Source organism: Eurosta solidaginis, chromosome 4 (assembly GCF_040869045.1).
Source record: "Eurosta solidaginis isolate ZX-2024a chromosome 4, ASM4086904v1, whole genome shotgun sequence".
Classification (NCBI taxonomy): domain Eukaryota; kingdom Metazoa; phylum Arthropoda; class Insecta; order Diptera; family Tephritidae; genus Eurosta; species Eurosta solidaginis.
Genome location: NC_090322.1, coordinates 178,040,011 through 178,065,361, shown reverse-complemented (window position 1 = coordinate 178,065,361; position 25,351 = coordinate 178,040,011). Strand labels below are relative to the sequence as shown.

Sequence of the window (25,351 nt, the reverse complement as noted above, 5' to 3'; positions counted from 1 at the left end):
ATCGGTAACACGTCGAAAATACATTAGTACCGCTCCGATAACAAATCGATCACTTTCCTATAGCACATGGATAACTTTTCAATAACAAGTCATTAATTTTTCGATAACGACAGATTATTGGTATTTTTTCGATACCAAACTGATGATGGCCTTACAGTTTAAAAGCAAATTTATAACACATCGATAACAAATCGACAAGTCCATACTTCGTCGATAACACACCTATTATAAACCCTTCCTTTCCCACCCACCCCTTTCCCTTCCTTATTTTTACTCTACTTTCCATTCTTTTTTCCATTCCTTTCCATTCCTGTCCTGTCCTTTCCTTTCCTTTCCTTTCCTTTCCTATCTTTTCTATTTCTTTCCTGTTTTTTCCTTTCCGGTCCATTCCTTTCCATTCTTTTAATTTACTTTACTTTGCTTTTTCCTTTTATTTAATCTCCTCTTGTTTCTTTTCCTTCTTCCTTTTCTTTTCTTTCCCATCCCTTCCTTTCGATTTTTTCCTGATTATACCTTTCCGTTCCATTCCTTTCATTTTCTTTCCCTACCCCTCCTTTCTTTCCCTTCTCGTCCTTTCCATTACTTTTTTATGTTTGTATAATTTGGTCTTTACTTTACTTTTCTTTTCTTGTTTGTTCTCTTCTCTTCTCTTTGTGAGCTATGCGAACAAACCCGTTTACACATCGAAAATTCCTTGGAACAAACCCAACTATCTTGGGACACTCTAATGCAGATCCATTGGAGGGAATGTAAATTCTTATGTATATACTTATGTATACGCATGTATATAAGTACATTTGTGAGTTATTTTTGTTACTATTAAAAACTAGCACATTTCTGCGTTTTGTGCTAATTTTACGGACAACAGTTTTGTGGGTTAACTTCTGAACTCAACTGAGGTGGTTTGGTGTTTCGATTACTTCGTTCGTTTATTTGTTTTGAGAACGGAAATTCACAAACTTGCAAATGTTTACATCTGCAATTGAATTACTTGCAGGTTAATATACAAACATACATACATACATAGAGGGGCAGATGTTAATGTATTTATGCGCATACATATGAATATATATGTATGTACATATGTATGTATGCATAATCAGGTTACAGAAAATATTTATAATCATATGTATGTAATTAGCGAGACTGGCTCATATTACTTTATACAATGGTGTTTGTTATTAATATTAGAGAAATATTTCAAAGTTCTTTTTCAAAGTAATTTTTCTCTAACATCAATAGAAAATATTTATGTTAACAAGTCGACTAAATGCACGCATATTTTCATGGTGAAACTTAAACTGCTTCATGAAAGAAATCTTTGACAAAAGTGTTGATACATACATACGTATGTAGACGTTAAGCATAAATCTAAATCACGTGGAAACTTACTCCAATGTAGTGCACTGCGTAGCTTGAAAATTTATATTCGAAGGACATTTTTATAATATCTGCATTGTTCGGCTTCTATTACGGGCTCTGGTAGAATAAAACAGTAATGACATTCAATACTGCATTTAGAATTGCGACCTAAAATTCAAATCTCGGGAGCTCCCGTTTTTTAAACTAAATAAAAATACAGAATTTGGCTAACTAGCCGTGGTAGGTCCATAAAGTCGTCAGTAACTTCTTTCAGGTTTTTTGATGTGTAAACATTTTTGTTCACAGTATGAGGGGATTCTGAATGTAAGTGCAAGGAGTAAGCGTAAGAGTTGGTGTTGTAAGTGGTATGATATATGGGAGATATTCATCTTAATAAATATAAATTTCGTGTGACGTTGCTTGCCCGCGATGGACTCCTAAGCTACTTAACCGATTTCAATCAAATTTGCACACCGTGTGCAGTTTAATCCAACTTGAAAGATAAGATAGCTTTCCTGTGAAGTTTCTTTCCGGGAAGTAGAACCAGGAACCGATCTATTCGACCTAATTCTATTCAAACTTCGATTTGCCATAAATTTGGTATACAGGTAGCCCTTTACCTAGTTTAATATTTACGATCCTTTTTTTTTGGGAAGAGGACCAGGAACCGATCTTTTCGAACATATTCTCTTCTTGGTTCGATTTACATGAAATTGGGCATATAGGTAGGCCTTTGCCTAGATTAGTATTTATGACACTTTTTGGAAAATGGAGCAGGGACCAACTATTATTGGGACTCGACTAGGATTGGGACTGCGACTGGGAATGGGACTTAGACTAAGACTGGGAGGGGTACTCAGACTGGGACTTGGACTTGGGGTGGGACTGGGACTGGGAAAAAGGGATGGAGCAGAACCAGAGAGAAGAGAAAAGAAGGAAGCATAAAGAGATAAAGTTAAATAGGGAGATTTGGAGCGGAAAAGAAGTAAGGGAAAAGACGGAGAGAAAGAAAGAGACGCAGAAAAATAGAAAGCAGTTTGGAGAGTGAATAAAAAGATAAACAAAGGGGGGGGGGGGGGGGAGAGAAAGGGAGAGTAAGAGGTAAAAACTGCTTAAAAGTGATTAGGGCAGAGCAACGGGTCTGCTAGTACCTATGTAGAATATAAATGCAGACGTAGTGTGTAGTATTGGTATATGTACTGTATGGTGTTACTGCGATTTATGTAAGTATATGTACGTGGGAACGAGATGCATATGTGCAAATACATAAATAAGGGTTGTTTTAAAGGATATTTACATACTAAGGCGACGAGGTTATGCGCAAACAGACTAGACACGAAACGAATTGGACGATGCAAAAATCTGACGCCAACGTACATATATAACGAACACGTGAAGGCGGTGATACAATGACATTTTTCCTATAGATGCGTTTAACACAAGCTTATGCATTTCAATAACATCCCCAAAATCAACCAAGATGTTGCGTTTGTTTATTACGCCTTAGCCAATCACATACAAAATTTCGCGACGCACTGTTATAAACATTCTCCCTATACAACAAAAATACTTGCTAACATATTTTGTGTCGTAATCGATTTTATATTGCAGTTTTTAATTGCGAAAATTGTTAGAAAATTTACCAACCAGTGGGAAAAATAATTTCACTTGCAAAGTGTGCCAACACCCTTAGCCAAAACAATGTCAAATTCCTCTTCTTATGATTTGCTTGGAAAAAAATTTGGGTGTTGGCTACTTTTCAATATAAGATGGCGCTAGTGTCGCTCATTCTACCATTGTCCATAAAAATACGTGCAATCTACTCATAATGCATAAGCATGTGTTAAACTCATCTATATAAAAAGCTGCTTATGTGTCGGAACTGTGAATTACGAATGCAGTATATGACACTACATACTAACGGGAATAAGAATGTACGCCAATCGAGATAGCATGAACCAAACTGGCTGATGCAATAATCTAAGTATATAAAGAGTGCCACGCGTTACGAATACAGTACACGCCAGTAAAGCAGGACCTTACCTTACAGTGGGCACTGCTATACAGCATACACTGCTATAAAAGGTACCTACTGGAGTTGACATGAGCGTAATGACACAGCAACTCAAGACAAACATGTCACCATAATCCAGCGGGTTAGGAGGTCTTCAATATACCCGCGGCAAATATGCTTGTCGTAATAGGCGACTAAAATATCCAAATGATTTAAAGGGCCGTGTAGTGCAATTTATAGCTTCTCCAGACCAAATATACACCTCGCCTACCCGTGGTTAATCCTGTTTCTTCAGCAGCCGAGGCTCTGGCGACCCCAAGTTCCTCATGGAAATAGGGGCTAGGTGGCGGGACGGCCTAGAAAGTTGAACATAGTAATTTAAAATTGTTCTGGAGATGTTCAGGCTTGTACTTAAATTGTGTTTTATAACAGAACGGTAAACGTGGTGCGATGGTAGCGTGCTCTGCCTACCACACCGAATATCCTGGGTTCACGCCCAGGGCAAAGCAACATAAAAATTTTAGAAACAAATGTTTTCAATTAAAAGAAAATATGTATAATCGGGGTGGCCCCTCCGAGTGTATTTCTGCCATGAAAAGTTCTCAGTGAAAACTCATCTGCCTTGCAGATGCCGTTCGGAGTCGGCATAAAACAAGTAGGTCGCTAAATTGTAGGCAAAATAAAAAAGGATCACGACGCAAATTGGAAGAGAAGCTGGGCTTAAAATCTCTTCGGCGGTAATTGCGCCTTATGTTGTTGTTGTTGTAGCAGTGCTTCGCCCCACCCAATAGGAGCGACCGATCACAAATTGTCATCAATATTCTCTAACGGGAGTCCAAGGAAACTTGCAGTTTCAACAGGGGTGAACCATAATGAGAGGCGTGTTAGAGGTGTTGGTTCTACATTACAATTAAAGAGATGGTTGGTGTCATGTGGGGACACATTGGAAGCAGAGCATACATTTTGTATATCGGGGTTGATTCAGGATATATAAGAGTTTAACCTGTTACAGTATCCAGATCGAAGTTGAGCTAGAGTGACTCGTGTTTCCCTGGGGAGTATGCGGTCCTCTTCCGGTAGTCTTCGGTACTGTTCTTTGAGTACTGGATTCATGGGGCAATTCCTGGCATAAAGGTCCGACGCCTGTTTGCGGAGTTCGCTGAGAACCTGCTTGTGTTTCTTGGCTTCATACGGCTGAGTTCTCAGGTGCCGTATTTCCTCATAATGCTTACGGAGATGACTCCTTAAGCCCCTGGGCGGTGTTGGCTCATCAATCAGATGCCTGTTGGGATGCCCAGGTTTCTGGGTATTCAACAGTAACTGTTTGGTTAGCATCTCATTTCTCTCCCTGATGGGGAGTATTCGCGCCTCATTATGTAGGTGGTGTTCTGGGGATATAAGAAGACAGCCCGTGGCGGTTCTGAGAGCAGTATTTTGGCAGGCCTGTAGCTTCTTCAAGTGATTAGTTTTTAGGCTTGGCGACCATATGGGGGACGCGTAGCATGCAACCGGCTGGCCAATTGCTTTGTTTGTAGTAATGAGCGTTTCTTTGTCTTTTCCTCAAGTACTGCCAGCAAGAGATTTGAAGATTTTATTACGGCTCTGGATTTCACGGGGTGCAAAACAAATTCAAAATCGGTTCAGTAGTTTAGGAGTCCATCGCGCCCAAAAATGTTGTTACACGTGTTTTTTATATATTAAAATTTAAGTTTCTGAGCATATATATTGTGCATGCAGCTGCACGAGCAGATGCATACACTGCTGTTATGTTGAAAATAAAGAACCATATATATTGTGGCAAATATGAGTAATGCAAGTTTTTTATTTCTGATACATACAAAAACAAAGCAAGTAGGTAATAAGGTTTAGTTTTAGATTTGTTTATTTTTAGAGTTTCCCTTATTGTCTTATTTGGTTAGCTCTTTATAAAATAACAATTTTTTTTATTTAAAAAATAATAATAAAAAATAAAAAAATAAATGAAACAAAATAAGAAAAAATCAAATGAAATAAAGTAAAACAAAATAGAATAAAATAAAGACATGCAATAAAATAAAATTTTATTTAAATAAAATTAATTAAATCAAATTAGTTAAATTAAAATAATTAAATTGAATTAAATTAGTATAAATAAAATTAAATCGATAGGGTTATCCTTTTGTTATCGAACGGATATCAATATGTTTTCGGAAATTTATAGATTTGTTATCGGAGTGTTTTAGATTTTATTATCAAAAATTTATCTATCTTTTATCGGACTGCTCTTATTAGAAAGCCCGAAACTATTTCTTTCTGTTATAAATACCTCCGTTGTGATTTTACTTCAACCCCTTGGTGAGCTCTAGTTAACTTAAAAATATTATTTTCTTAAAAATACACCTCTTTTTTACGCATAGTATTTCACGAGTATTTGGTACACACTTCGTTAGTTCATATTTGAAAGTTCTATGTGTTTTGTTTGCTATAGAATTCGTTTTGAACATAAAAAAACGCTCTTAGCAGTTCGCCTCATATAGAACTATAGTAGTCATTCCAATCATTAAGAAAAAAATTATCGGAATGAATACTGTACGCTCGTACTGCATATTGCTCATTTTAATTTTTGCTACAAATTGGCGGGTGGTACCACATGTTTTACGCCGACTTCGAATTGCTTCGTCAGGCCAGATGAGTTTTCACTGAGAAGCTTTTCATTGCAGAAATACACTCGGAGTGTTTGCGAAATCAATGCCTAAGGGCGAGAACCCGCTTACAGTTTTTTTTTAATTGGAAAAACTTGTTTCTAACTGAAAGATAACTTAATTCGAAGATCTTGGGTGTGATAGGCGGAGCATGCTAGCTACCACCGCACAATGGCGGCCGCCAATTGATCAATTTCAAATGGAAAAATCTATAAGTAATAATTTAAAACTATTTACATAAAGATATAAACTTATAAATGCATACAAATAAATTTAAGTATGTAGTTATTATTGTATTAGAATATAGTTCTTTTAACTCTTTAAATTTTATTAATTAAAATTTTTTTACAGGGATCGTAATCGCAACAGACTGCCCTTTATTCGCAACTCGCCTCTCACGCATGCTTTCTGAGAGCACAAGTCAAGCCGACGGATCACAGGAGAAGTGGAAGCATATCTCTAAAGCACTTCGTGCCACCACCGAGAAGAGTGTTTGAAAACTACTGCGAGCTTAGACACATTTAAATAAATGTAAGGCGCGATAACCTACGAAGAGATTTTAGGCATAACTTCTCTTCAAATTTATGTCGTAGCCCTTTTAAATTTTTCCTACAAGTTGGTAGGACACCTTTTAGGCCGATTCCGAACGGCATCCGCAAGGCAGAGGAGTTCTCAATGAGAAGCTTTTCATGGCAGAAATACACTGGGAGTGGTTGCCAAATCACTGCCGAGGGGCGACCCCGCTTAGAGAAACTTTCTTCTAATTGAAAAAACTTGTTTCTAAAATTGTTATGTTGCTTTGCCCGGGGCGTGACGCAGGATTTTCGGTTTGGTAGGCGGAGCAAGCTACCACCATACCACGCCGGCCGCCGACAAACTGCTGAGACGCCTTTACATGAACAAAAAAGCAGTGCGATTAACTTTAACTGCTAAACACCAGGAATAACGCCGCGAATTTTACCAAAAAATTCGACGACAGATAGAAGCTTTTTAGCCCGAGGCAAACTCCTGTAAAAACGAAAACGACGACCTTGAAACGGATATCCAGAAAGTGCTTATATTATGGAGGAAACATTTCACTGTGCTTCTAAAAGGAGAGACCGATGAAATGCTCACGAAAGATGATGAACACGAGCCCGCATGCGCTGACGGATATCCCACGGAGCTATTCAAATACGGCTGTGAAGAGCTGGTGGACAAATGCATCAACTTCTATAAAAAATATGGTGGAACGAGTGCATGCCTGACGATTGGTATTTAAGTGTTTTTTGCAGTCCACAGCAAAAGGGGGAATCCTGCAAACTGCGTCAAACATCGCATAATAACCCACCTTAATATCGCATTTTATTATTATTGAATTTGTTGAGCAACGTCATCAGCGCAGCCAGAACTGGAAAGGACCTCTCCGAGCCGTTCGAAACTAAGCGAGGCTTCAAACGCTCTGGAACAATGTTTTAATAAAGCGTGCAATTACTGGCGTATTCTAACGACATTGATATAATCGGCATTAACACCCGTGCCGTAAGTTATGGAAACTGGAAAAATAAACGAAAAGGATGGGTTTGATAGTGCATGAGGACAAAACGAAGTATCTCCTGTAGTACCTGTAGTAATCAAGAGGCAATTGCATGTAAACGTAAATTTATCTAGTGGCTAAGCAGTAACTAATTAAATTTATCTTATTAAAATTAAAATAAAAAAAAAGATACCGAATTTTATTATTTCAATTTCGGTTTTTTATTTTTGTGTGTTTTTAAAACAAACGTAGCAAGGCGGATTTATCAAAAGATTGGTTTCAGTTTAGCTGCAAAAGTTAGTAATTACGGTTTCGGTTTAGCTCCTTTTTAACCGTACTCTCGAGAATCATCAATAATCCTAACGGGTTTGATTTATCACCGCTTTTAAAGAAGCCTGGACAGCTGGTTAAATTAATGCTATAAAAAATGTGTGCCTGGATATGTTTGGTAAACTTATCAGTCACGCAGTAGGCCAGGGTTTAGGCGTCGATTGTTGTACAGTTGAGCTATGCCCTATTTAGATAGGATATATTTCACAATAAGAATATATATTTGCCAACAAAACAGATTGAGTAGGGTTGATTTTATCCAGGTCACGGCCTCCCAGCATAAGTATTAAAGAAATTGCTTCCGGTACATTATGTACATTGCCGCCGAATAGCTGTGCTCAAAATACATTTCGGGAGTTGATACTGAATGTTAAAAAATATTTTGTTCAAACTACGTGGGGTTGGTTAACTTAGAAGATTGTGGAAAATATTGCAAACCTTGTGTATTCTACTAGGGGCCCAGAAATTAATCACAAGCGGCAGCGGAAGTAATTGCATTATAAAATGTTCCTTACAGTAAGCTACAAATTAACATATCTGTATAACAAATGATATACCCTCTTGCAGGCGCTGAATAAAATTTGTTTGATCTTGCTATACAAAAAATGTGATATCTTTTGCTTCATTAACAGCAAGTTCGAAGGGTCTTCAATCTTAAAAATATTTTGTTATATCCCAAACTGTAATGGCGTTTGCTTCTTTTTGACAGTGACAGCAAGCCTGACCGATCAAAATTTTACTTAGAAGTTTAAAGAAGTCGGAACTTTTAAACATTGCATACTCTAACAGGAGCTCAGAAATTAAACACAAGCGGCCGTGGAAGCAAGTATGCCACAAATTTACTTATCAGTGTGACGCATGATATACCCTATTGCAAGGGATGAATATGATTTATTTGATCATGCTATACAAGAATCTTCTATTATTTGTTTGTGTGAATATACTACTATAATGGTTCGACAAAAGTGAACCTTCTAAGTCACCTTAACTTATAAATTTATTATCACAATCTCTGGATGTTACAACTGATGTTTCAAACCTATATATAAATACGCATCTATGTTTCGTTTTATATTTCGAGAAAGGGCCAATCTCTTGCTTAAGTTAATGATATAACAAGTCGATGGGTTCTTTCCATGTTTTCGTAATTAGAACCTGCTTTCCGTGCTCCATTCCAAATAGACGTGACTTCAAATTGATTTTAATCAAAGCTATAACGAAACTATCATATTCGTTTTAAAATCGTATCCACACGGCACCAAATTGAGCGTCTAAATAGTTCGCGTGGTGTATGGTACCACGGTGTTCTTGCAATTATTTCGATTCAATGACTGACACAAACTAAACACATAAAAAAATGACCTTGACGACAGATTAACTAACCTTAAATATTTAGCATTTTAATAGGTGCTCAGAATAAAAAGACCGGCGACATAGGAAGTACATGACTTATATATGGCCCTTAAATATATGCTACAAAATCTCAAATAAGGCATTTTCTACCTGCGGTTATACACCCAGCGCACAAAAAAATTTAACGTGCAAATGCAACAACAAATTGATCCATCACTGTCTATTGGAACGCGAGAAAAGTATACAAGTAAGTTGAATATAGTAAAGTATACCCTACTGCAGGTTCTCTGAAAAATAAACTTTCTTAATAATTAAATTACTTATACGCCAATTACACAAGGATTTGCCCGATTTGTGCACTGGTAGTGCTATTTGCGCAGACAACTGCGCTATAATCAAAACGAATTTGATACGATTCTCATTTGCACAAAATTCGTCGTTTTGTATTTGCACATGGCTTTTGTGTCATGTATGGGCCATGTTAGCTTCCACCACAGCCGCGTCAACTGCCAAGCAGCAAAAAAGACAACAATCTAGCCAAGCACCAAATCTTAAAATGAAGGGAGAGAGGTACTTCCACATTGCATTACCGGGCATATGAGAATATATGCGAATGGAAAAAATAAGGACGCATCCCTCGAAGCGTCCCAATCAGATGGGACATAATTAAAAGAAGGCAAGAGTTGCACATGATCGACCAGAAAAGAAAGTCGTGGAACCAAGTGTGGAAAATCGTGATACGTTTATCTTATCCCAAAAAAGACAGGGCTGTAGGCTCACTATAGCTATTCTGACTGCTGCAGGTGTCACGTGCTTTCAAATTCGGTCTCGTTAGTGATGAAAAATATAGAAAGTGCGCTGCCAGGCCGATACTCTAGCTATTTGGATTGACACAGGTATCGGATCTATGAGGTCCACAAGACCGGTCCAGTTCCATGTACTCCCAAGCTGTGCCAGATATTTTTCAAATCTTGTATATTCTACTAGGCGCTCAGAAATTGAACGCAAGCTGCAGCGAACGCTTTGCATTATACAGCGCTCCTAAATGTATGCTATATTTTATCAACGTACAGAGCAGTCCATTCCGTTGCTTGTATTGTAGCTGAATATAATATAAATAACCTTGCTTTGATAGGATTGGAATCTTCATTTGTTTGCTTCTGTAAATGAGCTGTCCTTTTTGTACTACCTTGTTTGATTTCTTGTCATATAATTAAATTTATTTTTTGTGTTTGTCTCCAACTATTTACTAGACTTCGATAAATTGCCAATAAAAATTAGAAAAAGCATCAATTAAAACTATAAAGTTCCCATATACTTGTTTAACAAAACAGGCAACTGATTGATGCGGCCTCGACTCACACGTAAATAAGGAGACATGTCCGCAAACACTACGAGAAAGTTCGGCATCCAAGAACTCATCCTGTTATTCTTAAAGAAAACGAAAATACCCTCCAAAAGTATCCCCCTCAAGGACACGCGCGTCACCCTGGCCCAACTTCGATCTTAATATTGGCATTAGTTAAACTCTTACTTATCCAGAATCAACCTCGACATACGTAACGAATTTCATTTAAATGTGTGTCTCCACCAACAATATTCTATTATTGTAGAACAGAAATGCCTCCATGCTCCAACTCTGTTCAAACTGCCAGTTTCCTTGGACCTCAGGTAGATGCTATCGATGGAAATTCATGAGTTACCAAGCTTTGAAACAGGTTCAAGCACGGAAGATGAAGATAATTAATTAAATAAGGCACCGAATAAGATGGTTCCTCCTCAAAATTTAGTATGGAATTTGGCGTAGTTGAGGCAATGTTTACCCAAGGCTTCTTGACGTAGATCCGTGGATATTCCATGTTCTCGAAGGGAAAATTGATTCCTGGCTTGTCTCCCCATTCCTAATCAGAATCAGCAATTTAAGGTGCTCGTTGTCTGTCCGTCCGACTGCACTGTCATTATTAATGAATTGCGGACGCGCCTTTTAGTAAAATACTGAACATTTTAACAGGTCCTCAGAAACGAACGACAAGCGACACCGGAAACAGTTTGTGATAGTGTGCCCCTAAAAGTATGCTACGTTATTCCAAAATGTTGCATTGCATTTTACCGGTGCGTATAATGGGTCCTACGTATAAAAATAAAAAATGTTCTCAGATATTTCGTTTGCGTAGCAAAAACCACCATTTCCAGTCAGAGAAAATGAAGGCTTTTGATACTTAAGACACAATGTGTGTGATGGTAGAAGTTGAGGTAAATTGAGGTATTGTTAGCACGAGGTATTGTTGGACAACGTGATAATTTTTTCAACAGCTTCATTAAACTACTTAAATACCCAACATAAATTCGGTAATTGGAAGTTCTTTTAAATTTTTATTTTTATTTTGACTGAGGTGAATATATTTTCTTTATTGAACTTAAAATCTCTGATGTATAAAAGAATTTTGTAAGAAGTTGCTGTTATGTCACGTAAGGACCGTTTTGTGAAAAATGGCCTTTCGAGTAACAATTAGACACTTTTCTTGAGATATTTTGAACCCTTGGTTCTTAGCATTTGGCAGCAATGTGGGCAGTTTCTTATAGTTTTCTCTACAATTAAAATTAGGCTTTAATCAAAGTGCTAAGTTAATGTGCTTTATAAGTTATAGCCGTACGGTAAGGAGATCGGTTGTGTTGGCAGTCGCAAATCAACGCCTCTGCCGAACAAAATACATTCTGACTGAAACTGAAATAGAGGAGGGCATAATATCTCTTTACTTATTGAAAATCATTCAGACGACTACACGTTATTGAGACCACCTTATCGGAGACTGAGTGGAGGATCATCTATCTCCACTGCAAGATGGAAAACGCCCTGTCTTACAATTATTTCAAAAACGCCCTATTTCAGAATATGTTTTGGTTTTGCTCAGATTGAGCGTTTTTCGAAACGACAGTGGAAATAGGGTTATATTCCACTCAGGAATAGTTATGTAATACAATGCCTTAACTGCCAGTTTTCAAGTTGATAAAAAAGAATATCAAATATATTATATTTCTGTTGAGTCTACGTCCAAAGAAATTCTCTATTTTCACTTCCAATTGAACTTCGAGGAACATTATATTTTTTGATAATAATTTAACAAAACAAAAGTTGTTTCTAAAACTTCTAAGATTAATGTAAACATTTCTTAATTAAAGAAGTTAAAGGTCAAAGTTTAAGAAGCCTCTCATTATTATCTATTTACTAAATTTTATTATCAAAGAAAACACTGAAAGGTTTTAGGACACAGGCTGAAATTATATCCTCTCCGAGTGAAGATGACTGAATGTAAGATGCTTTATTTAGTCTTTAATGCTGTTGTTATTGTATAAGTATGCTTATTTCATGCAGGACTATAAGTCTCAGTCGAGAATGTGTTTTATACTATAGACTCGACTTTTTAAGTGAAAAGTGGTTTTTCCTACTCAAATACCCAGAAACCAGTGTGAGAAAATGTTTGATTTTCATGCGTAAGGCCCATTATACGCACGATAAAATGATATGCAACATTTTGCAATAACGAAACATACTCTAAGGTGCAAATTATAATACATTATTTACGGTGCCACTTGTCGAATTGCTGATTCTATAGGAATGGTAAAAGAAGCCATGAATCAATTTTCCCTTCGAGAACATTGAATATTACGGCGCGCTTCATTCTGCGTTATGATAATTTGTCCTAACCTCTTTTTATATACGTCTACATCTATGTCAAGAAGCCTTGAGTAAACATTTCCTAGGAAATTTTTCAACTAAATTTTAGAACGAATGTGATAATTTCGTTATAGTTTTGATTAAAGCAATGCTTTCTTACCGAGCGTACCGGATCGACATCCGGCAAATTACCATCAACATGGATAACACTCCCCAAAACTTTCGAGGAGCATCTTTGTCGTTAATACAACAACTAAAACCTCGTGCTCAAGAATACGTAAATCTACCTCAACTTTTACCTTCACACACATTGTGTCTTAAGCATCAAATGCTTGCATTTTTTCATACTATAGTTTTTAAGTAAAATGTGGTTTTTGCTACACAACCGAAATATGCACCTTTTGCTAGTGTCTGAGAACATTTTTTATTTTTATACGTAGGGCCCATTATATGCACGGTAAAATCAAATGCAACATTTTGGAATAACGTAGCATGCTTTTAGGTGCACACTATCACAAATTATTTCCGTTGTCGCTTGTCGTCCGTTTCTGAGGACCTGTTAAAATGTTCAGTATTTTACTAAAAGGCGCGTCCGCAATTCATTGATAATGACAGTGCAGTCGGATGGACAGACAACGTGCACCTTAAATTGCTGATTCTGATTAGGAATGGGGAGGAGACAAGCCATGAATCAATTTTCCCTTCGAGAACATGCAATATGACGGTGCGCTTCATACAGCGTTATGATAATAAGTCCCGACTTATTTCTATAGAGTTTTTGAGTCCAAGGATCTACGTCAAGAAGCCGTGGGTAAACATTGCCTCAACTACGCCAAAGACCATACTAAATTTTGAGGAGGAACCATCTTATTCGGTGCCTTATTTAATTAATTATCTTCATCTTCCGTGCTTGAACCTGTTTCAAAGCTTGGTAACTCATGAATTTCCATCGATAGCCTCTACCTGAGGTCCAAGGGAACTGGCAGTTTGAACAGAGTTGGAGCATGGAGGCATTTCTGTTCTACAATAATAGAATATTGTTGGTGGAGACACACATTTAAATGAAATTCGTTACGTATGTCGAGGTTGATTCTGGATAAGTAAGAGTTTAACTAATGCCAATATTAAGATCGAAGTTGGGCCAGGGTGACGCGCGTGTCCTTGAGGGGGATACTTTTGGAGGGTATTTTCGTTTTCTTTAAGAATAACAGGATGAGTTCTTGGATGCCGAACTTTCTCGTAGTGTTTGCGGACATGTCTCCTTATTTACGTGTGAGTCGAGGCCGCATCAATCAGTTGCCTGTTTTGTTAAACAAGTATATGGGAACTTTATAGTTTTAATTGATGCTTTTTCTAATTTTTATTGGCAATTTATCGAAGTCTAGTAAATAGTTGGAGACAAACACAAAAAATAAATTTAATTATATGACAAGAAATCAAACAAGGTAGTACAAAAAGGACAGCTCATTTACAGAAGCAAACAAATGAAGATTCCAATCCTATCAAAGCAAGATTATTTATATTATATTCAGCTACAATACAAGCAACGGAATGGACTGCTCTGTACGTTGATAAAATATAGCATACATTTAGGAGCGCTGTATAATGCAAAGCGTTCGCTGCAGCTTGCGTTCAATTTCTGAGCGCCTAGTAGAATATACAAGATTTGAAAAATATCTGGCACAGCTTGGGAGTACATGGAACTGGACCGGTCTTGTGGACCTCATAGATCCGATACCTGTGTCAATCCAAATAGCTAGAGTATCGGCCTGGTAGCGCACTTTCTATATTTTTCATCACTAACGAGACCGAATTTGAAAGCACGTGACACCTACAGTAGTCAGAATAGCTATAGTGAGCCTACAGCCCTGTCTTTTTTGTGATAAGGTAAACGTATCACGATTTTCCACACTTGGTTCCACGACTTTCTTTTCTGGTCGATCATGTGCAACTCTTGCTTTCTTTTAACTATTAATGATTGGGACGCTTCGAGGGATGCGTCCTTATTTTTTCCATTCGCATATATTCTCATATGCCCGGGAATGCAATGTGGAAGTACCTCTCTCCCTTCATTTTAAGATGTGGTGCTTGGCTGGATTGTTGTCTTTTTTGCTGCTTTGCAGTTGACGCGGCTGTGGTTGAAGCTAACATGGCCCATACATGACACAAAAGCCATGTGCAAATACAAAACGATGAATTTTGTGCAAATGAGAATCGTATCAAATTCGTTTTGTTTATAGGGCAGTTGTCTTCGCAAATAGCGCTACCAGCGCACAAATCGGGCAAATCCTTGTGTAATTGGCGTATAAGTAATTTAATTATTAAGAAAATTTGTTTTTCAGAGAACCTGCAGTAGGGTATACTTTACTATATTCAACTTACTTGTATACTTTTCTCGCGTTCCAATAGACAGTGATGGATCAATTTGTTGTTGCATTTGCACGTTAAATTTTTTTGTGCGCTGGGTGTATAACCGCAGGTAGAAAATGCCTTATTTGAGATTTTGTAGCATATATTTAAGGGCCATATATAAGTCATGTACTTCCTATGTCGCCGGTCTTTTTATTCTGAGCACCTATTAAAATGCTAAATATTTAAGGTTAGTTAATCTGTCGTCAAGGTAATTTTTTTATGTGTTTAGTTTGTGTCAGTCATTGAATCGAAATAATTGCAAGAACTCCGTGGTACCATACACCACGCGAACTATTTAGACGCTCAATTTGGTGCCGTGTGGATACGATTTTAAAACGAATATGATAGTTTCGTTATAGCTTTGATTAAAATCAATTTGAAGTCACGTCTATTTGGAATGGAGCACGGAAAGCAGGTTCTAATTACGAAAACATGGAAAGAACCCATCGACTTGTTATATCATTAACTTAAGGAGATTGGCCCTTTCTCGAAATATAAAACGAAACATAGATGCGTATTTATATATAGGTTTGAAACATCAGTTGTAACATCCAGAGATTATGATAATAAATTTATAGGTTAGGAAGACTTAGAAGGTTCACTTTTGTCGAACCATTATAGTAGTATATTCACACAAACAAACAATAGAAGATATAACACTTTCTTGTATAGCATGATCAAAGAAATCATATTCCGCCCTGCAATAGAGTATATCATGCGTCACACAGATAAGTAAATTCGTGGCATACTTTTAAGAGCATTTTATAATTCAATTGCTTCTACGGTCGCTTGTGTGTAATTTCTGAGCTCCTGTTAGAGTATGCAATGTTTAAAAGTTCCGACTTTTTTACACTTCTAAGTAAAATTTTGATCGGTCAGGCTTGCTGTCACTGTCACAAAGAAACAAAAGCCATTACAGTTTGGGTTATAACAAAATATTTTTAACATTGAATATCCTTCGAATTTGCTATTAATGAAGCATGTATGATGAGTCCATTTAGCCTACAAACTATTAATCTCTATAAGGATTTCAGAAAGCAGCTTTACTGTTTTTTTTTGGACAGACGTAGGTTCGAAGGCTTCAGCTACACATTTTTTAATAGTGCTCTGGGTTTCACCTAAATAAATGGACATTAGGCGTGGGTAATTTAGATGATGAATCTGCAAGTAAAGCACATAGTTTTTTATAGTCTTAGTGTAGAGCCTTCAGAAAACCTCTAGACCATTGTAATCGTTTTCGAGATCGGCTCACGTTAGGCCCAGGGAGCACAACATTTCAAATATATATTTGTGAAGGAGTATGGTAAGGCGTATTTCACACGATACAGGGAATTTTTTTAGGCGCTTTATTATATCACGGTTTAATCAAGATCCATGACGGTATTTGGATCAAAGTAATGCGAGTCTCGCAGGTTTCACGAGTCTCACAGGGCAGTTTGGATGGACTTTGATTGTGCTCCAATCTTCCACAAGGGCATCTAATCGCACGTATCTTATCTCAAGTTCTGTTCACGAAGATGTCCGTCCCCTTATCTGTGTGGGAAGAAACTCTGCGACTGTTGCATACGTAAAAAGCCATTGTGTGTAATTTTTATTTCTAGGTACAACCAATATGACGGTCCCACGTCCTAACAATAGTGTCGGCAACTGCGTAAATTGGAGTTTTGACACGGTCTCCGAGATAAATGGAATATTTCACAAAAATAATCACATGTTGCATTATGTATAGGGTTTTGAGTAAGAATAAAATGTCTAATTACATAGTCGATACTTACATCTAGGCGATTTAAATAAAATATTTTTAAACTTTTACTGTTCTCAATTTGTTGATTTGTTTTAATTTTGTTTTCATGAAATACATTTTTTATTTCTTTAACTTTATTACATAAAATATTTTCCCGACACTTTCGCTTTTTTGTATAAGTTTTGCATTGTGTGTAATAAATCAACCACCTGGAAGAAGTTAAATTCTTGCCAACAACCGGCATTCCTGCAGAGTTAGCGTCCGGTCACATACCATGTACAAAACAACCAAATGAGGAGCTAGCTAGCAAATGTATAAATGCAAAGTCGCAGGCTTCCTTCAAATAGGCAACCCTGTTACAAAAATCGCATTTCCGCAGAGAAAGGTAGTACACTTTCCAGTGCGGATCACCACCGCATGACACAAAGGATCTATTCAGCTACGAGTTGAAGGCAAACCTTTAAAAATAAATATATTTATCTATCGTCGTTGTAACTGCTAGATTTCTTGAACTTTCATTAGATAACTTTAATGAAAGCTTTGTTTTGAGACCATTGAGGGGGCGAAGCACTGCGGCCGCTAAGGACTCCCGTATATGATAAGCTTCAAGTTATTTGACCGCTGCTATCTGTTTAACATCAAAATAAGATTTTACAACTGAACGCCTAGCGGGTAAAGGGGGCTTAGAATATACGCGCGGCAGGTATGCCTGTCTCAAGAGGCTACTAAAATACCAAATGATTCGAGGGGTTCTACATGCAACCCTTTCAAGGGGTTGCCCTCCCAATTTTTAGCTTATCCAAGCCAATTGTCAACCTCGCCTATATGTAGCTGTTTTTGTAGCAGACGAGGCTCTGGCGATCCCAAGTTCCTCATGAAACTCGTTCACTAGATGATTGGGCTTGTACGGAGCTTGTTACCGGAACGTATCGGATCTATTTTCGGCAAAGCACCGTCGGACCGTCAACATCGATAACACTCCCCAAAACCTTTGGGGAGTGTCCTTATCACTACAAAAATAACAACAACAACATGGAGAAAGCTTGATCATGGTATCAAAGTGTGTTTATAATTGTAAGTACGCTGCCTCTGATGGAGTGCGCAAGTTATGCCTAACCGGGAAGACCATATAACCTGCTTAAGCCAGGCAGAAGGTTATGCCCTCCAACAATAAAACTGAATAGTTAAAATTTAAAAGTAATTTTCTTAGCTGAAACATTCAATCAAAAAATAAATAAAAAATGTGAAAGAATCAAAAAAAAAAAAAAAACAAATTAAAAGGACAAAAGCGTGATAGTAACTGGACAGAGGAGATCTGTAAAATTTTAATTCGTTTTCAGAGCACTACAGAAACAGACGCAAACAAAAGGCTAAACGTCCATTTCACCGGACAACACGATTTATATTAACTATTATGCGCTCTCACGAAAGAAGATAGTTTATTCCGGCCAAGGGATGCAGTTTCAAAAGTTTATATCCTTAGAGCACCTACAGGCAACTGAAAAGAGTAGCACTATCCTAAGATCTTTCAATGTTTTTTCTTGGCTGTACTATTTACGCCCAAGAGTGTTAACCGCCTGGAATTAGCGCGTCGCCACAATATTCAACCCAGCTACTAAGTTCGTTGCATTGCCTCAACGACTGGAATCACTGATGCGCAGATAGTCATGTTACAATAACATAGAGGTTGTGGTTACCCACAAGAATACCCCTCAGGGTTTAGGGGAGTGTGCGGATGTGGGCAGACCGTTCCCGAGCATGAACTCGGCGCAAGCTCCGTAACTTTTCTAAGCCCCTAAACCCCCTGCGGTCTTCGGCTTCCTCTTGCAATTATTCTCCTCAGATAATAGGTGCGACCACTCAAAAACTTTCATTTATATACACTAATGGAAGTCCTAGGAAACTTGCAGTTTCAATAGGGTTTGACCAACGAAACATGGATGTTCATATTACATGCAGCACATGCCTTGGGTGTGTCGAAGTTGTGCCAGAGTAACGAACATCTTCTTGGGGAGTATGCTTCTCTGTTGCTAGTATAAATTTGTATACACTGAGAACGGGGTGCGCAGGGCATTTATCGCAATAAGACTCTTCCGACCATGGTGTTTTGACAGGCCTGAAAATAAAGAATAATTTTAAAATAAATAAAAATATAATAAAATAAAATTAAATAAAATAAAATTTAAATTAAAAAATTTAGTTAAAAAAAATTCTTGGAGCAAATAAAAAATAAAATAAAATAAAATAAAATAAAATAAAGTAAAATATAATACAATAAAATAAAAAACGATAAAGTAAAATAAAGCAAAATGAAATGAAATTGATTTTTAATCGACAAGTTATTGGTTCGTTGTCGAAAAGGTTTCGATATGCTATCAAAATGTTATCGATTTGTTATCAGATTGTTACCAATTTATTATCGGAGTAATATCGAAAAGTTATCGATTTGCTATCGATTAACTACGGAAAAGTTATTGATATGTTATCAAAATAATATTAACTTGAAAAAAAAACCATTATTTTCAGTATATGGTATAATGAAGTGAAGCAGCGAATAATAATAAAAAAAGAATAAATAATTTCGAATATCTTTGTTCAGAAGGCAGGCAAAAAAGAACATTGTTTTTTTTTTTAACTTGGAAGCAACCCCCCATATAACTTTTAGTTTTAGAGACGGTTTTATTTCTGACCTAGTGTAGACCTAAGACTAAGAACATGAAACAAAACTAAGACTGAATACCATAACCATAAATAGCGATTGGTTGTGTATAACAATTATAAAGAGAACTATTTTATTTAGGTCATGATAACCAATAAATATGATTAAATAATTATTTTGGTTACGAACAACCATTACAACCATCAACATTTTTTTTTTATTTATCAGTCACCAACAAATCTTAATTTGTGTTATTTTTTGGTTATTATTTATTAAAAAATGTACATACACATATACTTCCAGCTTATGCTTAGACCTTGTCAGTACCTAATTTTCTTGCCTAGCGTATATTTTCTACGTTAAAAAATAAATACAGCTATCTTCTTGAGATGTCTTAATATTTTCCCAGCTGGTATATAAATTCGCATCTTATTTTCTCAAGTTCATTAAGCAATTTGTTTTGCTGTAGTCAACATAGGGAGGCCTTTGGAATCAAGCTTCGAGAGTGTGGGACCAAAAGTCATATCACACGGGCTAAAATAAATTTTTGCCAATTTTTCTATGTCCTAATCTTATAACTTTAAACGAGCAATCTATATATATAAAAAGAAGTGTACATTTTGATTGTCACTCCATAACTCAAGAACGGATAGAAAGATTGCCATGAAATTTTTAGGAAAAATACAGGAAGGAGAGATGATGGTTAGTTGATTTTGAAATCCCAAATCGGTTTAGCCATTCTTGAGTTATGATTTTTTTTAGAAAAAATTCAAAATTTGAAAAAATCTATATACAATGGCCTTTTACCGATACAAATGTACAGCAGAGAGCAGCACAACCACCAGCAACAACATTAACTGCATTCTTTCAATTGTGCGAAAGCGATAACTTTGCCAGAACGTTGCTGTATTCAGATGTAACGCATTATTTTACTTGGACTGCAAAGAAATGGCAACGACGTAAACAAGGAACACCTCTTGATGGCCATCCGGGTGTTTTTTTTTGCAGATACCATGGGAAGATTGTACACAGTTCATCCAAACAATGCAGAATGTTATTATTTGCAATTGTTGTTAGTAAATGTTGTTGGGCCACGTTCATTTCAACATTTGCGAAGAGTGAACGGTAATTTATGTATGACGTATCGTGAAGCATGCGAGCAATTAGGTTTGCTTGAAAATGATGCGCATTGGGATTTAACGCTTCACGATGCATCGATTGCTTCTTCTCCACATCAAATACGTATCTTATATGCCATAATCGTGTCAACATGTTTTCCATCAAATCCTCTTGAATTGTCGAATAAATACAAAGATTTTATGGCAGAAGACTATTTGATTCGAAAGCGTCATCACACAAGAAACACTGATTTGCTGATTTCATTGGACATGTATAATGAGGCATTGATAGAGATTGAAGATATGTGCCTTACGATTGCAAATAAAGGATTAGGGCAATTAGGTTTGTCACCACCCAATCGTCCAATGCATAATTTATTTGATCGAGAATTGCAACGTGAACAACGTATGATCCCAATGAATTGCAAACATTTGTGAATTTGAATGTTCCTAAATTAAATGACCATCAAAAACATGTCTATGATACCATCATCCAAGCGGTACAAAATGAAGTCGGTGGATTATATTTTTTGGATGCGCCTGGTGGCACGGGAAAAACATTTGTGATATCACTCATTTTGGCAGCCATTCGATCGCAACGAAAAATTGCATTGGTACTTGCTTCATCGGGAATCGCTGCTACTCTATTGAATGGTGGACGAACAGTGCACTCTGCATTAAAATTGCCGCTGAATATGCAGGTATGCTTATATTTATTGATTGATCACTTTAAAATTTAATCGATATTAATTAAAATGTAATTATTTTCAAATTAACAGGTGATTGAACATCCCACGTGCAATATTTCAACAAATTCTGCGATGGCAAAACTTTGCAACAAGCAGCAATTATTCTATTGGATGAATGTACAATGATGAATAAAAAATCGCTGGAAGCATTACACCGTACAATGCAAGATCTACGTCAGAATCAAGAAATTTTTGGTGGTGCATTAATATTATTCTCAGGGGATTTTCGACAAATATTGCCTGTGGTTCCACGATCAACACCGGCGGATGAGATCAACGCATGTTTAAAGTCTTCTCTTCTGTGGCGACATGTGCAAAAATTGACATTGAACATAAATATGCGCGTTCAATTCCAATCTGAAGATCGGTTCTCGAAGCAATTGTTAGATATTAGCAATGGAAAAGTTCGAGTCGATAATACAAATGAATTGATTACATTGCCGAACAATTTTTGTACCATTCTCCAATCAACAGAAGAGTTGATTGAATGTGTGTTTCCAAATATTGTTCAAAATTACAGGAATCACAATTGGTTGAGAGAACGCGCAATACTGGCACCAAAAAATGTACACGTCAATGCAATCAATTATCAGATTGAAGAAAAATTGCCAGAGTCAGTGACATCATATAAATCTGTTGATAGCGCAATGAATGCAGATGATGCAGTGAATTATCCAATTGAATTTTTGAATTCATTGGAACCACCTGGTATGCCACCGCATTATTTAAATTTAAAGGTTGGCTCATCAATTATTTTACTGCGGAATTTAAATGCACCAAAACTGTGCAATGGCACAAGATTAGTAGTAAAAAAATTGATGCCGAATTAATTGAAGCGACAATATTGACCTGAACAGCGAAAAATGAAATTGTACTCATACCACGTATTCCACTGATTCCAACAGACATGCCATTTGAATTTAAGCGTTTGCAATTCCCAGTGCGTCTATCATTTGTCATGTCCATCAATAAGGCACAAGGACAAACGCTTCAAATATGCGGATTAAATTTGGAGAAGCCGTGCTTTTCACATGGAAAGCTATACGTGGCCTGCTCAAGAGTTGGAACTCCAAATTGTTTGTTTGTGCTCGCTTCCAATGGGCAAACTAAAAATATTGTATATCCAAATGTTTTGGATTGACATTAATAATTTTGAAATACAATGCATTCATTTCATAAAAAAAATTTATAATCTTTAATTTCTTTTTTTGGTTGGTTGCTACGAAGTGCAACGGGGTCCGTTAGTTCTTGTATATTTGTATAGCCGAACGATCTAGGAAACGGCTTAACCGATTTAAATGAATTTTGGCACGGAGATAATGTAGGTGTTGCCACTCAGAATGTTTCACAAGGTTGCCGCCTATTCGAAATTAAAAAAATTGCATGAGATATGCCGATATGGGTATCAAACGAAAGGTATTTCACTCCGCATTACAACAGGGACATTTTTGAGTAGGGTTGCCATGTAGGCCTGCAACCTGTTCGAAATTAAAAAAAAAATTGCATGAGATATGCCGATATGGGTATCAAACGAAAGGTACTTCACTCCGAATTACAATAAGGATATATTTGGGTTGCAATTTAGGGTTGCCACCTATTCGAAATTAAAAAAAAATTGCATGAGATATGCCGATATGGGTATCAAATGAAAGGTATTTCAATTCGCATTACAATAGGGACATTTTTGAATAGGGTTGCCATTTAGGGTTGCCACCTATTCGAAATTAAAAAAAAATTGCATTAGATATGCCGATATGGGTATCAAACGAAAGGTATTCCACTCCGCATTACAACAGAGACATTTTTGAGTAGGGTTGCAATTTAGGGTTGCCACCTATTCGAAATTAACAAAAAAATGCATGAGATATGCCGACATGGGTATCAAACGAAATGTATTTCACTCCGCATTACAATAGGGACATTTTTAAGTAGGGTTGCCATTAGGGTTGCCACCTATTTGAAATTAAAAAAATTGCATGAGATATGCCGATATGGGTATCAAACGAAAGGTATTTCACTCCGCATTACGATAGGGACATTTTTGAGTAGAGTCGCCATTTAGGGTTGCCACCTTTCGAAATTAAAAAAAATGGCATGAGATATGCCGATATGGCTATCAAACGAAGGGTATTTCACTCCGCATTACAATAGGAACATTTTTGAGAAGGGTTGCCAACTATTCGAAATTAAAAAAAATTTGATGGGATATGCCGACATGGGTATCAAACGAAAGGTATTTCACTCCGCATTACAATAGGGAAATTTTTTAGTAGGGTTGCCACCTATTTGAAATTAAAAAAAATTTATGAGATAATGAGCCTATATGGGTGTCAAACGGTAGGTATTTCACTCCGCATTACGATAGGGATATTTTTGAGTAGAGTCGCCATTTAGGGTTGCCACCTATTCGAAATTAGAAAAAATTGCATGGGATATGCCGACATGGGTATCAAACAAAAGGTATTTCACTACGCATTACAATAGGGAAATTTTTTAGAAGGGTTGCCTTTTAGGGTTGCCACCTATTCGAAATTTAAAAAAAATTTAATGAGATAATGAGCCTATATGGGTATCAAACGGAAGGTATTCCACTCCGCATTACAATAGGGACATTTTTGAGTAGGCCACTTAGGGTTGGGGTAGTTAGATAAAATAGTACTCTACTTACTCATAATCTATCAAAAGCTTTAAAGGAGAACATTAAAGTTAAAAATCTTCGAAAGAATCTTACACATGATTCGACTTAATTTTCATAATTTCACACAAGTTAATAAAATTGAAATGCAATATCAAGGCACCGTGGCAAATTCTAGCAAAATATATTTAAATGCATACTTTTGGCAAATATGAAATAAATAATTGTAATTTCTCACAGATTACTATTAGAAAGATTTCTCACCATAGCAAAAATATATCGCACCTTGGTAATTTGTTACCTTTGAACACTAGAGGCATATATATGTTCAATTTGAAAACGACATCTAACCATTTAACTACTTACCAACAGATGGCGCTTAGGGAAGTAAGTTGACATTTAATTAAACTAACTGATAGTTGTCATTCGTGAAATTTGCAAGTTTTTGTAATGTAATAAAAGTGTGAGACTTTCATAGTGTATAACTAAAAAAATGTTTGAAATTAATAATTCGGCGCATGAAATACTCGACCTAAATAACTTAGTTCTCGATTTCACTAATTGTCATAACAATCCCTTATACTATAGGCTGGAATTACCCATTTCAAATTTTTGATTCCAGTACATTTTGCGGTTAGTATTTGATATGTTTTTGAAATCCATTTTTAAAGAAATCAAATATTGGTAAGTAAAAATATCTAATATACGTGCATATAAAAAATTATAGTTTGATTAATGATGAAATGTAGAACAAAGTATGTTATGTGGCATACTCGAAGATTGGCGAACAAAGCTCGGTCGTCCAGGTACTTTCAATTAACGGAGTTAAAAGGCAAGAAGAGTTTTGATATATTCTGCTATCTCTGAATTTTAGTTCCCTGCAAGGCGTCTACGTCGGACCATATGATATCTATCAAAGTAACCACACAAGGCGATATTTCTAGCTGTAGATCTAAAGCGCAGTTATAAAACCTATTGAAAAGCCGTACATTTCCTGGCATACTCTGATGATATTGATATCATTAACCGTAGAAATGCGCCATAAGTTCTGCCTTCTCGGGCATGCATGGAGAGGTAGAAACAGTCGGTAAATGAGGGCAAA

The 25,351-nt window shown here is 36.6% G+C and overlaps 1 protein-coding gene and 1 long non-coding RNA gene across 23 annotated transcripts in view; both read right to left on the bottom strand.

Moving 5' to 3' along the window:
- The window catches only part of cac (cacophony), a 503,311-nt gene that overhangs the window by 309,747 nt on the left and 168,213 nt on the right, over positions 1-25,351 (bottom strand). The gene's annotated exons all lie outside the window — the stretch shown is intronic.
- Positions 19,067-25,351, bottom strand: part of LOC137250719 (uncharacterized) — a 39,531-nt gene continuing 33,246 nt past the window's right edge. The window contains exon 3 of the long non-coding RNA XR_010953055.1: positions 19,067-19,204. This is a non-coding gene — a long non-coding RNA (uncharacterized lncRNA). The remainder of the gene's footprint in view (positions 19,205-25,351) is intronic.